This window comes from Maylandia zebra, linkage group LG9, assembly GCF_041146795.1.
Source record: "Maylandia zebra isolate NMK-2024a linkage group LG9, Mzebra_GT3a, whole genome shotgun sequence".
NCBI classification, from domain to species: domain Eukaryota; kingdom Metazoa; phylum Chordata; class Actinopteri; order Cichliformes; family Cichlidae; genus Maylandia; species Maylandia zebra.
Genome location: NC_135175.1, coordinates 36,714,169 through 36,728,229, shown reverse-complemented (window position 1 = coordinate 36,728,229; position 14,061 = coordinate 36,714,169). Strand labels below are relative to the sequence as shown.

General features: G+C 44.0%; 1 long non-coding RNA gene and 1 pseudogene across 2 annotated transcripts in view; both read left to right on the top strand.

The window, feature by feature from the left end:
- The window catches only part of LOC112429809 (NACHT, LRR and PYD domains-containing protein 12-like), a 44,192-nt pseudogene extending 41,885 nt beyond the window's left edge, over positions 1 to 2,307 (top strand). The window contains exon 15 of the transcript XR_013100263.1: positions 1,847 to 2,307. The product of XR_013100263.1 is annotated as an NACHT, LRR and PYD domains-containing protein 12-like (transcript). The remainder of the gene's footprint in view (positions 1 to 1,846) is intronic.
- Positions 2,308 to 5,974: 3,667 nt separating this feature from the next.
- LOC112435348 (uncharacterized) lies at positions 5,975 to 7,511 on the top strand. The gene is made up of 3 exons (XR_013100271.1): positions 5,975 to 6,064; positions 6,673 to 6,898; positions 7,262 to 7,511. It is a non-coding gene; the product is annotated as an uncharacterized LOC112435348 (long non-coding RNA).
- Positions 7,512 to 14,061: the final 6,550 nt, after the last annotated feature.

The following is a 14,061-nucleotide window of genomic DNA, read 5'->3' as shown; positions in this document are numbered from 1 at the left end:
TATTATAATCACCACACAAACATACAGTCTTATTTCCCTTAACCTTACTCAATAAATTTTCTACTGCTTCTGTAAATAACTCAATCTGTGATCCCGGTTTCCTATATATACACGTTACAATTATATTACTTCTCTTTTCTATATCCAATTCTACTGTCACAGACTCCATTAAATCATCCATAACAACAGACATACATTCAACTTTTTTACATTTCAAATCACAATTAACGAAAAGTGCCACCCCTCCTGCCTTTGTCTTAATTCTATTCACAAAGTACAAATCGTATCCTTCAATACAAAAATTACAACCCTTATTCTCATCTAACCATGTTTCAGACAGAGCAATTATTTGAAACTTGCCTCTCAGACTATACAGAAAATCTTCAATCGAAGCAAAACTTCTATAAAGACTTCTGCAGTTAATATGAATTAAAGAAAATGTATTGGCTATATCAACCTTATCCCTGAATTGCTCCTCTGTAAAATAATCACATGTGACATTAATTGTATTAAGCACATTCCTTTCAGGGTCAATACCTACTTCAAAATCATATGATTTATAATCTGTGTCGTCAAACATAATGCATAAATTATTCTAGCGCTATCTATTACCTCATAAGAAAGAGAAGGAAACAAAAAAGAGAAAAGAAGGAGAAAAAAAAAAAAAAAAACTGAAAAAGGAAAGAAAAGATCCTAAGCAATCTCACATTCATTTATCAACATATTTTAAAGTCCGTTGATCTTGTTATCTTCCATATCCAATTTTACAATTTCCTTTTGTCCTTTTCCTCCCGAGGTAGCATTTGACCTTGCCAAAAATAAACTAGTTATAGCCATAATTGGTCGCAACCATTTGTCTATCTTAATCATATTATCACGTATAATTGTCCAATTCCTCAAGTTCCTTAATCGTTACAACCTTGGCTTCTTCTGGTGTTCCATTCAGTTTAATCATCACTTTGCAATTCCTGGTCCAGGTTGCTTGAATCTTTTTCTCCTTCCGTAAAATACGAGCTTGTCTTGCAATATCTGCATTTCTTTTTGTAAGATGTTCATTCAGATATACTCCACTTCCTTTCAAAAGGCTGGACCGTCTCAGCAATTCTACTTTGTGTTTTCGATTAACAAATCTCACTACAATTGCTGGAGGAGCATTTTTGTGCCTTCTAGGAAGAGTATAGCATGCAGATATATTGTTACTATGCAGGGGAAGATTTTTACTCGAAAAGAATTCCACAACCTGCCGTTCCAACGATTGTAGCTCCTCCATCGGGGGCACGTCCTCTCCTCGTTTTGCACCAGTCCCAGATTCGGTAACTCTCGCATATGTTCTGTGTTTAGTTTCCAGACCTGTAATGACCATTTCCTCGAGTCGAGCCTGCTGTTCTAGGTCGTCCACCTTCCTTTCCAAAAAATGGATTGTCTTATCTTTCTCCTTGACCAGATCTCTTAGTTCTTTGATTTGCTCCATCATCGACATTAATATTCCTTGTTGCTTATTTACTTTTTCAATTTCCGACGTTAACGAATTAAGTGAATGCTTAATCTCTTCCAGATCTTCTTCGACTTTCTTCATCTTTGCCATTTTGTCTCTCTTTGATGTCAATTATTAGTACCTTTGTTTGCCCAAACAAAGGTACTAATAATTGTCCAAAGCATTTTCATCAACTTCAATAAAAATCCAAAGATTAGAAAAAGTGAAGCAACAATGAGTCCTAGTACAGTCCCAGCACTGACGTCCCTGCTGCTCTTTATACTGGATGTGCTGCATCACTGACTGACAGCTGATGAAGAGTCTCTGGAAACACTCGTTTATCTCCTCTGCTCTTCCTCCTTCTCTCTGCAGGTGGTGATGATGGTAAACAGGACGGTGTGTGTGCTGAGAGGAGCAGCTGTGTCCTGATGATCCAGAGAGGTTGAAGCAGCAGCAGCTTGTGTGTAGAGACGCTCTGACTGGGCCATGTTACTGGGAGGTGGAGAGGAGAGCTTCATCCAGCAGTGACTGACAGAGGAATGAAGTGCAGATGACTGTCAGTGCTGCAGAGTGAACTGCTCTGAGAACAGCTCCACTGTCAGACACAATGTAGAGTCCAGCATCAGCCCTGTGTGTCCCTCTGGATCTGACAGGATCATCAGTGTATCTGGACTGCTCTGCTGCTGCTCTGTCCTTCTACAGTCTCTGCACAGTCTCTGTCTCACTCTGGAAAGATTTTACAACTTGTGTATTACAGAACATTAATATGATATTCAAACATGTGATCTTCTCTTTATTTCTGAATCTTTACCAAATAAAGAAAAACCAAACTAACAAACAGAACCTGTCGTGTCCTTTTTCACCACATCTGTGAATCTTTTCTGTGTTTCCCTCTTTTCCTCCTTCCTGCAGCTCCATCTTCATCATTCTGTGTCCAGTATATGTGAACACGTCCAAAGCATCTGAGCCTCATGTTGCCCGTTTGTGTGAGTTACGCCTGTCGTTGTGTTGTGGTGTATAAATCAGGGGCAGGAGACAGCGCTGGATCTCCGAGTTCTTTACTGTCAATTTCTGCAACATCTGCAACATCTAGAAATGCAAACCTGTGAGCTGTGTGTGTTGTGCGTCTGCTCGGCCACCTCTCCTCCGGCCGTGCTGGAAGCAGCTGTGTTTGACAGTTTTATCCACTCGACAATAATCGAACAAATTAATGTTCAAAAATATCAACTTAAGCACTTCAAAGTCAACAAAAAGCTTAAAACAATTAAATAATATTTCAGTGAAAAAACAACAGCTCATAAGAGCGATACACAAAATAATACAGAAACCAACAAACACAACTTATTAAGCAGGATCCATGTTTTTGTCACAAACACTGAATCAGCTGATTCACTCTTTATGTCTCTGAGTTTTGTGATTATAGTTCTGGTTTGTGTGTCTTCACTGTGTCCCACGTCTCCTTACTTTGGACTCTGTATTTCCTGTTTTACTTTGACAGTCCTGTGTTACTGTTTCCTGTCTCGTGTGTGTAATTGGTCCCAGCTGTGTCTCCCTCCTGTCTCCCGTTCCCTGATTACTAAACTGCGTCCACGCCGCCGGCGCTCCTCTCCACAGCTGGATTTCAGAGCATCCAGCTGTGGTGAGTGATGGAGACACTTTCTCTGCTCCCTCAGTAATCAGGACAGTTTATTGAACATCAGAGGACATAAAGGACTGTTTTTCACCTGCCCGTCCTGAAGCTGGACATTAAAGACTGCTGGCTTCAAGGACATTAATCCCAGTATCAGCCAGCCAATAACAGCCTGTGTTTTTCAGCTCTTTAGGAGTCAGAAATGAGAAAAAGACAGACTGCTAACCTCTCCCTGCAGGAAATAAGCTCCGCCTCTTCCTTTCCTGTATATGAGTGAGTCTGACATGAGACACAATGAGTTTCCTGTTTATTGTGACTTAAAGCGAGCAGCAAAGACACTAAACTGTGTGTTTCCAGCTGAAGCTGCTGTTTGTGTTGCTCCCACAATACTGTCTAAAACAGTCAGTGAGGAAAACTCAGTTTCTGCTTCCAAGCTCATTGTGAGAGGACACATTGTGTTCCTGCAAGTGCTGATTTTGTCTGCATCCCTGAGTTTAGTGAGCTGCCTCCAAGGACGTGTGAAACCCAGTGTGTTAAGGCTGCATCTCCCAGATGTTCCCACCTTTCCAGCACAGACGATAAATGTTCCCACAAAGGCTCAAAGACTGTTTTACTTTGTGAGTGTTGGCCTCAGGAGATTGCTCAGTGAGCACCTGAGTGTTTCTGGGACATCGGACACTAACTGGAACTTCAAGTCTGGTTCTGAAGCTGCACATGCAAAGACTGTTTCTGGTTGTAGAGACCTGGCTGTTCCAGGGATTGTAACCTCCCCAGAGGCTGAGCTGCTGACCTCAGCTGACTCTGGAGCCTTGAAGGTAACTAAGTTTGCACCGCTCGGGTGAGTCAGCTGCAACAGCCTCCACAGAGAGCAAGCTTACCCAGGCTGCTGAGGAGTTTATGCTGCTGCAGCCCAAAAGGCATCCTGAGCTGGCTGACAGCCACCCACAGCTTCAGCTGCCTCAGCCAGGGGTCTCCACACCTGCTGGCCCTGCATCTGCTCCGACTGGGGGCTCCGGAGAGCCGCGCCAGCCATCCATCTCTGCTGGGGCTCCTGTTTGAGAATGTAGGAGTGTAAACTTCAAGTATCTGCTCGGTTTGTCAAGACATCACATATTTGCAAAAGTGCTCCGACGTTTTTGGAGACGTCTGTTACCCACCAGCTCGATAGCTGACCGGGGTGAGAACAGCCAACTCCCAGCACATCGTTTCAAACCCCCGCGGCCTTTGGCTACTCAGCTTAAACATGATACATAAGTCACTCAGATAACTTAAAAATGTTGTTGTTTGGCTTTTTTCAGTGTTTTATTTGTTCCTGAGTAAATTGGTTTGGCTGAGATTAGAGTTATAGTTTTCACACAGTTGAATAAACATCAAACTGATTAAACAGAAGTGTGAGACGGTCAAGAGTTTACTCCAGTGTCCTGTTACATTTTAGACAGCAAGGAGCAGACGGCCGAGTTTATTAAACTCCACCGAGACAGCGGTGACGCTAATCTGAAGGCCAGACCGTCACAGCCGCTCACTTCCGCCTACCCGACCTTTGGAGGACCCGGCCCACGTAGACCTTGAAGGCCGGGTCCTCAGGAGGATGCAGCCTGTGAATTTGGACACGCCGTGACACATGATGTTCTACACCTGATGTGTTTAAATGAGCTCTACAGGTGAACAGACTTATTAATGTTAGCAGCATAATAAACTGTCCTATCACTGAAGGCCCAACAAGGACGTGGTGCTGAATGCATCCAGACCCTGCTGACTGTCTTTGCAGCTTCGGTCAAACCAGTTTCCCCCAGTTTAGGTTGGTTTACTCCCCGCTCTGCTCCTCCTGTTTTTGTCACCTTATCACCTCTGCAAATAAACATTCACTCGCACCCCAGTCAGTGCCTGCATCTTGGATCCTTTTCTCAATTCACCACACGACTGCTGTGCAGCCGTGACAGAAAGAGTCTGTGGAGCTGTGACCATGAATCTCAAAGACCGCTGACGGTGTCATTGTGATCTTCATGTGACGTGTTTTTAAACTGCACTTTAGTTCTGAAAGTGCCTCTCGTTAAAACCTGGACTCTGATTAGATGCTGAGCAGGACATTGGATGGACTGAAGCAGAGTCTGGGACCTCAGTAATTATTAGTGCACAAACCAGCAAATATGTGAAGCTCCATTAATGCTGAACCACATCTACAGGTTGAAGAGCAACACCTCAGGTTATCTGGGACCAGCGTCAGTTTGCACCAATATAACTGAAGCTGTTTTTCCTGTAATGCTGGAATAACCTATTGAATCACATGATCAGTGTTTACAATCTGTTTACTGAGGTTTAAACTCTCCTCTGTGCTTCTGCCTGTTTAAATAAAGTTTTGCTGCCTGCTTTCTTATGCTGGAGTTTGAATTCAGAGATCAGGAACTTAGAAAACTGATAACTGATGGACAGCAGGGCAATAAACGGAAATGGAGACAGCCGGGAGAACAAGACACAGCAAACAAGACGAGGGAAACAAAAGCAAAGCACGAGGACGACAACTCACCAAAATAAAGCAGGAAATGTGAAAACTGAAACAGACACATGAACAAAGTTAATACAAGAGACTTGACCCGAGAGGGAGAAACACTGAGAGAGGAATAAACTCTAAAGTAGCAGCGAACCAGGAACAAACCAAATATACATGAAACCGTCTAAAACCTGGATTCAATATATACATATACTGTGTATTTTTGTCTTTTTGAATCTTCGACATCATTGTAAATGATTTCAGTGGCTGAAATAAATGACTTAACACCCACAGAGGAGGCAGCTTTGTTGTGTGTTTGGTTACAGAGTCACTAAGAAACACACACAATCCCCCAGCCTGGGTTACCATGGAGACAGTCAAACTTTCATTCACTTCCTGTTTCCACTGTTAGTCTGACTTCACTGGTTGGTCCCAGAGTATCAGAGACTCGTCCTCAGACAGACGCACACAGGTGAGTCAGCACAGGTATTATAACCCTGCTGGTTTCTGATCTGATGAAACATCGTCTCATTATTATTACTGAGTCTTGTTTTTATTTGGGAGCTTTATTAACACCACATTTATCTTTATCTGTGGTCTTATGGATAGATGATGGCAGCACAGTTTCACAGAAAGATGACACCATCAGTCAAAAAAGGAAATTATTGAAATGAAATGTTTATATTAAACATTAAAAAGAGAAAAAGCTTTGTGTAAAATCTCTTCTTATTTAAAAACTAGCAGCTTTCATTGGTAGCAGGTGAGAAACACGTGGCTGTGTGAATAAAGGAGTTCAGCACATGTGCATCAGAGCGCACAGCAGGGGTAACCTGGACATCTGTGACGGTTATTAATGCACAACTATAGCTGCAGGTTTAAGAGCAGCGCATGCTGCAGTCAGAACTGTTACCCAATGAAAAGATCTGCAGCTTCATGAAGCAGCTGAAAGATCAAACAGTCCAACATTTACAAAGTGCTGTTAGAGGTCCAGCTGAAGCAGTGCAGATGTGCTGCTGTCCCACACTCGGTCCAAATGAATGAGCTTTAAAAATTACTGAGAATATTTGAATTGTGACTCAGATGGCAGATCCAGGCTCTCAGCCTCCAGCTGAAACTTCCAGTCCTCCCCCAGCCAGAAGCTCTGATGCTGGGCTGAGAGACTTTGATCCTTCCCTGGATCCAGAAGTCCAGGAGGGAGAAGGAGAACAGGACCTCCTTCCTGATCTGGAGAGGCCTGAGGGAAAGAAAGATGGAGCAGACAGAGCTTTGAACAAATCCAAACCTCCTGAGCTTCACCTCCACAAAGGTGCAGACACTGATGCACAGATTCACATGTGACACCTGCAGCGTCCAGCTTGTGCCGCTGACATTATCTCCACTCTGATACAAGCCTCATTCACTCGCTCACACACGTTCATACAATCACCTTTTCCTCACAGTCACACACATGAATGTAATGAGGGGAACTCGGGTTCACTGTCGTTCCTCAGGATCCTTTGATATGCAGGCTGGAGGCTCTGTGGATGAAACACCGACTGTCTGAAGCACTCTGAAGTGTTCATGATGGACTTCATCCTGATTAACTCTACAATACTTGTTAGAGGCCTTTTATATGTAATAATATTCTTTTCCATTAAAGCTCTGAACATTCTCACTCTTTCTGGACCAGGTGTGACAGGTGAAGGACACCGGCCAATAGGAGGACAGAACCTGAGAGCCATTAGTCACATGACTTCAGCTGCTGCTGCCTCACCAACCACTGGCCCCTCGGTGAGTCTAGAGTTCCAGCAGTGACCACAGGAAGTGCACACGTGTGATCTAAAGCTACATGTGGGCCTGTGACGATCAGGCTTCTCACTGTGGTAGACGGGTTTGTGAGTCCCTGTGATGCTGGGAGTGTCCAGGACAGGCGCTCCTGATCGGGTCTCTCATGGAAAGCTGGTCCCAGGAATTCCTGGAAAATTCCTCCACAAAAGAGAACTGGGAACATAAGTGCAGAGTGACAGAGGTGCTCAGCAACCCTGCTGTTATATGGGAATAGAACCAGAATAGTCGGCAACCACTTGAGTTAAGTTAGCCAAAGAGACTCAGACTGACTTCATCATGTTGGCAACGTGTCTGCATTGATAAACTCCAGTTATTCACAAATCAGAGAATAATTCCAGTCGTTCAGAGACAGATTGTGATTGTTTGGAGGATGTAATCGTTTCCTTCAGGGAGCGTGTTGGACGCTCAGTGTCCGGGTGATTAGCTGATGCAACTACTTAGAATCAGTTTGTGAATATGAAGACAATCAGTGCAGTCACTGGACAAACTCTGATTCTTCCTAGTTTCACTCTTGTTTCAGTCCAGTGTGACTGAGGTGGTAAAAACTGATCTGACTTTTAGCCACACAGCTGTCTGCTAGAGAAAAAGCCTTTGTGCACAACTTTCTTAAAGGCAAACGGCACCATGTTCACTGCAGCTGCAGCAAACGCAGCAAAGAGTGAAAGTTGGACTGAGAATGTTGTGACTGTTTCATGAGAAAGAGCAGGAAACAACCATCACACACCCAGACACAGTGCTGGGATTAGAATTAGACTTTAGAGCAAATGTAGGACAAAAGCTTTAATATGAAAGAGGAAAACCCAACAACAGCCAGAGCATGAAGCTCAAAACTATACCAAGCACCAAGAAAGCTGACAGGCCTGTGACACGTCAGAGACGCCGTTCAGATCAGAAAGAAGTTGGTTTATTGACAACATGTAAAAAACCAAAAGAATCAAGTCAACCTTCAGTTTAGAGCGAGTCGACCAATCAGGCACAGCAGCAGCTCTAGAATAAGCAACAATTTGATGTATTACAAACAACCTTTCATATACACACATACATGTGGCTCATATGCTGTTTAAAAAGGGCTCAAAGACCCAACAGATTACACAAAGTATAAAAATACTTTCATTCAGCTGTGCATGAGACAGAGAGACGACTACAGTTAGTAACATGGACTCACTTTGTTTCAGCCACGACACAAAGTAACACAAAGTAACACAAAGTAACACAAAGAGCAGAAACATCAACAAGGAGGCAGAGCAGCAGCAACTCTCCATGAGCTGTGAGGCTAACAGCCACCCACACTTCCTGTGATGCATAATGAAAACAACATTAACCTGAAGGATGATAACAACAGAAAGAAGTCTAAGCTAACGTTACACAGCGCTCACACAGCGCTGACTGTACAGGCCTCACACAGCTACGACCTGCATCCACAACACCTGATTCTACTGAACACAAACAAGTTAATGATATCTGAGCGATCCAGGGAAGGCTTCCAGGAAGGTGAGGATCCACAGACAGCTCTACAACAGCATCAGGCAGCAACAATGTTACTGATCACTGACTCTTTCATCCTTTATACTCAATCAGAAAGTGCTGTGTTCACATTTGTTTCTGCTGAAATCCAGACACTGAAAATGTTTTAAAGTTTGAATAAACTGACTGAACTTCTCACGAGTCCAACCGTGAGGAACACTTCCCCCCATGACACATCACAGGAGAACGTCTCAGTGGAGGGGGGGCAGGAGCTCAGTTTAGGCCGTCGCACTCAGAATCGATGCTCCAGTCAGGGTCAAACGTGGTCCTCAGAAACCTGCAGATGTTTGGCTCTCACTAGTCTCTGCGTCTGTAGACTGAGCTGATGTTTCTCCAGGTGTCTGGTAAAAGGACGATGCTGCTGTCCAATGAGGCGAGGAGAGAAGTAGCCAAACAGGCGAGAGCCGTGAAGGAGGAACGGCGGGCAGCTCTGGATGCCCGACATAAATACCTGATGAGCAGGCTGGCAGACGCCGGCAGCCTGGAGGAGGCGGCGGTGGAAGACGCCATCGTCTCTGATGACAGAGTAAGTTCAGAGACGTGATCCTTCCTCAGAGTTGAACCTTTGAGTCATTAATGTCTGATTCTTCCAGTTCAGTCTGATCCATGAATTCTTTGCTGCAAACGGATCCAAGAAGCTGATTTTCTTCTATCAGGATGTCAAACAGGTAACTTTGACCACATTTCAATGACGGACACATGAAGGTCTGACCGCTCTTCATAATCTGCTGGTTGTTGCAGCGTACTTTGTATTCATATCTTTTAATATCTGCCTTTCTCCCAGAGTCCGTCCTCCCGTCAGTCTTCCTTTGTGGACGCATCAAACTCAGCTGTGGCTCAGAGGAAACTCTTCCTCACTACGGGGAACTCTGAGGTTGGCTTCAGCTTTTTATGCTTCGTTAATGTGAGAATCACAGAAAAATGCTGATATGAGTGGAAGCTTCTGCTGGGAAATTGGCAAAGAGCAGATTATTGAACAGCGAGGCAGACAGTTCGTTTCAGTGATGCCAGTTTATTAGAAACGAGGACCGTGGGGCTGCTGGAAGTCAGGACGGCCGTTCTCTGGGTAAACCTGACAGCTGAGGTGGAGAGCAGCATTTATCCACAGACGGCTTCTTCCAATCAAATGTCCTGAACACACCTGAGCTGTTACACAGAAACATGTCTTAAAGCACGAGCCTGGATCAGACTCGAGGACTCAGAGCTGTGTGACGTCACATTGATCCACCTCTCGGGGTTTTTGTGTTCTGATGTATCTGATTTCTCTTTAAGCTCCAAACAATCCCGAGCCTACGATTCATCATTGTCCTGTTCAGAGACGATGAGCCTGAGCGTGTTTGTGTTTCCATGGATCAAACTGTGCTGCTTTGTTTGGTTAACGAGGTGATTAAAGTCTTTGAGCAAACACTGGATGACTGACAGCTGCAGGCTGAACATCAGGAGGTCGAGAGGCCGAAGTCTGAGGAGCTCCACAAACACTTATTCACAGAAAAAAGGACTACAAACATGGAGGAGCACCAACATGAGCTAAAGGCTACATGCTAATAACACTTCCCCTGGATGTGGTTTTAACAGGATCATGAATGATGAAGCATTTAAAGTCAGTTCCAGCCTGAGTCGGTGCCGTGTTGGCAGCTCTGATATGCAGAAACTTTCAAACATGGCACAGGAATAAAAACACTCCTGTGACGTCAGAGTTTATGAATGATGACAAACTGCTGCTTGTTTTTAGAAACGTTGTTGATGCTTAAAATGATCAGGAAATAAAAGCTGAATAGATCCACTTCAAACAGGAGAAGCTTCCCAGTTTGCATCAGCTGGGAAACTCGCTCATATCCAGTGTTGGGCCAGTTACTTTCAAACAGTCATTAAACATTCATTAAGTCATTAATTATAGTTACTAATTACTTCTTCAAAAAAGTAACTTAGTAACTGAGCTACAAGGTTGTAGATGTAATTAATTACTTGAAAAGTAACTATTGTGTTACTTTAAAAGTAGCCTCTGGGCTCCAGGGTATAATCGGCCATCGTGAACTCCTTTTGTCAGGGTCCTGGGTCGCAGCGGTTTGTGTTTCCTTTTGGTTTCATCTTGTGTTTGCTGTTTATTCTGAGTCTGTGTTCGTTCTTAGGGTTCGGTTCTTATGTTTAGTGCTTCGTGTTTCCTCAGCCCTGCCTGTGTCTGTCCTCTGTGCTCTGTTCCTGTCCTTGTGTTGTAAAACAGTCTGTGTGTTTCCTGTTTTACTTTGAAGGTTTGTGTGTCGTCTTGTGGTTCAGCTGTGCTCCCCTCCTGTGTGTCATCCCCTCATTACCTGCTGTGTATTTATAGTGTGTGTCTGCATGACTCTGTGTGTCTCCACGTCTCTCTGCCTTCTTCGTGTCATCTCTGTGTTTCCCTGCTGCCCTCATGTTTCCTGCTTTGTCTGTTAGTTTGTCCCAGTTTAGCTTGATGTTCGCTTCTTTCCTCACCTTTGTTATTGTCACTGTAAATAAATCTCCACTCGCATCTCCACCGCCGTCTGCATCTCGGGTCCTCGTTCATTCCACCGCACGACTGCTGCCCCAGCCGTGACAGCTGCTGATGTTTCCTCCACATTTACCTTTAAAAACTATTTACTTTGCCTTGTTGGGTCTCATTGTTTTCAGCACAACCTCACGTGTCTGAATCTACACGTATGTTTTCATTTTGACAAACTGTGTTAACACAACTGATCTAAAATCAGACAGAAAACATAAAACGTTATTTTTACTGTAACAACCACGAACATGTTTAACGAATCATTTTCATAACTTTAAATATAAATGTGAAAATTATGCACAAGTTTTGCAAACAACAAAGTTATTTGCAGCCATTTACCTTTTTTTAAATAACCATTAAACTATTTCCAGAACAATCAGCTGTTCTTCAATAAGACGCCACAAATTATTTGTGCGACTCCAAAATAATCATTTGTGTCCAGTATAAAGGAGAAGATGACAGCCTGATAGCTGCAGGTCTGACAGCAGCTCATAAGCAGAGAGGTCTCGCTGCTGTCCTCAGACAGTCAACATGAAACTATTGAGGAACAAACACGTTTATATTGTTTATCATGACTCTGGTTTCACTGGCCCATCAACACAGTTTATAAACTGGTATATGTCACCTTGTTGCTTTGTCTGTAAGTGGTCATGTGATTGACCACGACTCCTTTATTCTTCCTCAGTCAAACAGCAGCACTAACGTGATTGTTTTGCCCCCTGAGCTCCAGCTGTTGTGCCAAAAAGTGATGGTCTGTCTGCAGGCGCACAGCTGCTTAAAGCTGCAGCGCCCAGATTACTTACAGCTACTTCCTGCAGCTGATATAAACTGCTGGAAGCTGAACACAGCTTCAACCGTCTGTTTGCTGAAACATAGTAACAGACCATATTTTCTTGTTAGTAACTGTAACGGCGTTGTAGCGATAGGAGTAGTAATTAGATTACTCGTTACTGAAAAAAGTAGCGCCGTTACTCCCATCACTGGTAACGAGCAGCCTGCAGAGCTCTCCCCGTCTTTAAAGCCCATGAAAGGTTTTCCTTTGCATGGTGAACTCTGGTGACAGAGTGCAGAGGAAGTGCTCTGTCTGCGTCACGTTAAAGGAACCTGAACTCCATCATGTTCTGTGTTTCCAGCCTTTACTGGGGAAATGTCTGTTCTTCCTGAGAACCACTGAGAAGGCCATAACCACCGCTAACGTGCAGCAGGTCAGTAACTGGTCTGGGTCACCTCCTCACCTGCAACTTTAACAAACTGCACAGACCTCATTGGTTGACTGTGACGTGGATGCAGCCAATCATTCTAATCTTCTGGTGCAACCTGATGTTTCCAGGAAGTGAACTTTGGCGTGTTGGACTGCAGCGGCGCCGGCGGCGTCCTGAACAGTCTGGAAACTCTGCTGACTCACATCATGTTACCTGCTCTCAGGTCGCAGCAGGTAAAACACCTCCATCCATTCAGGCTTTCACTGAGCACAAGAAGGGAGATGTTTTAAGCTTCCAGTGATCACATGACGTCATATATGAAGACTTTGTTGATGGTGGGAAGGAAGAACTCTCTTTAAACAGGAAGAGACTGAAAGCAAAGAAAGGGGCAGGGAGGGGCAGCCATGAGGGGTCAATCCTGTGAAGAGAAGCTAGTGTAGGAGAAATCTGCTGTTTCTAGTCCCTGTCAGGACTCTTGCTGCAGCATTTTGGATCAGCTGAAGGCTTTTCAGCGAGTTTTTAGGACTTCCTGATAATAATGAATTGCAGTCGTCCAGCCTGGAAGTAATAAATGCATGAACTAGTTTTTCAGCGTCACTCTGAGACAGGATATTTCTAACTGTAGCCCTCATTTACTCAATACCATTAAATAAATGGGCTTTGGGTTCTTTTCCTAGTGTACTCTCGTACGATAGTTTTTAAATTAATCTCTTGTTTCTGGGATCAATGAAGCTTATTCCTTAACAGTAGCACTACACGCAAAAATGAACACTAGTGTCTATAGTGCAGTAAATCATGTCATACACCATGTAAAGTAGAGTCTTGCAACCCTCCTTTAATTTACCAAACAATGAAAACAAAATAATAAAACCAAAAAACGCACACAGCAATTTACCCACTGTACACAGGATCTCCACATATACAGTGTAAACCACCAGTGATAAAACAATTATAGTCCCAAACTAAACCTAAAGCCGGCAGAGATAAACCCTACGCTGCAGGCCTGTATTGCTCCAGTGTAAATCCAAAAGATCTCCCAACCGGAAGAGCAAAACATAAATAAATAAACTCAGTACCTTGTGAAACGTGCAATTCCCACCAGCTTAATCCAGGCAACAAGTTGTCTTCAGCTCCTTCAGAAACACTCCGCTCTGAATGCAGCAGCACAAAGATGAGGAAGGTCCGTGATCTCCACCTGCTCCACAAGCTACCTGTTTTAGCTTCCCACGTTGCCAGAGGTACTCTGAGTGACTGTCTGGGGTGTGTCCGTCGTTATCCAGTTCGCTAACGATCCTCTGCGGCCTGTTAGGCTCCACAACTTTAGCGAAACAGCAGCCTACAGTAGTCCTTATTAGCGAACGGCTGGGTTAGCCTCACTTTAACTCAATGCGTGCACGGCAG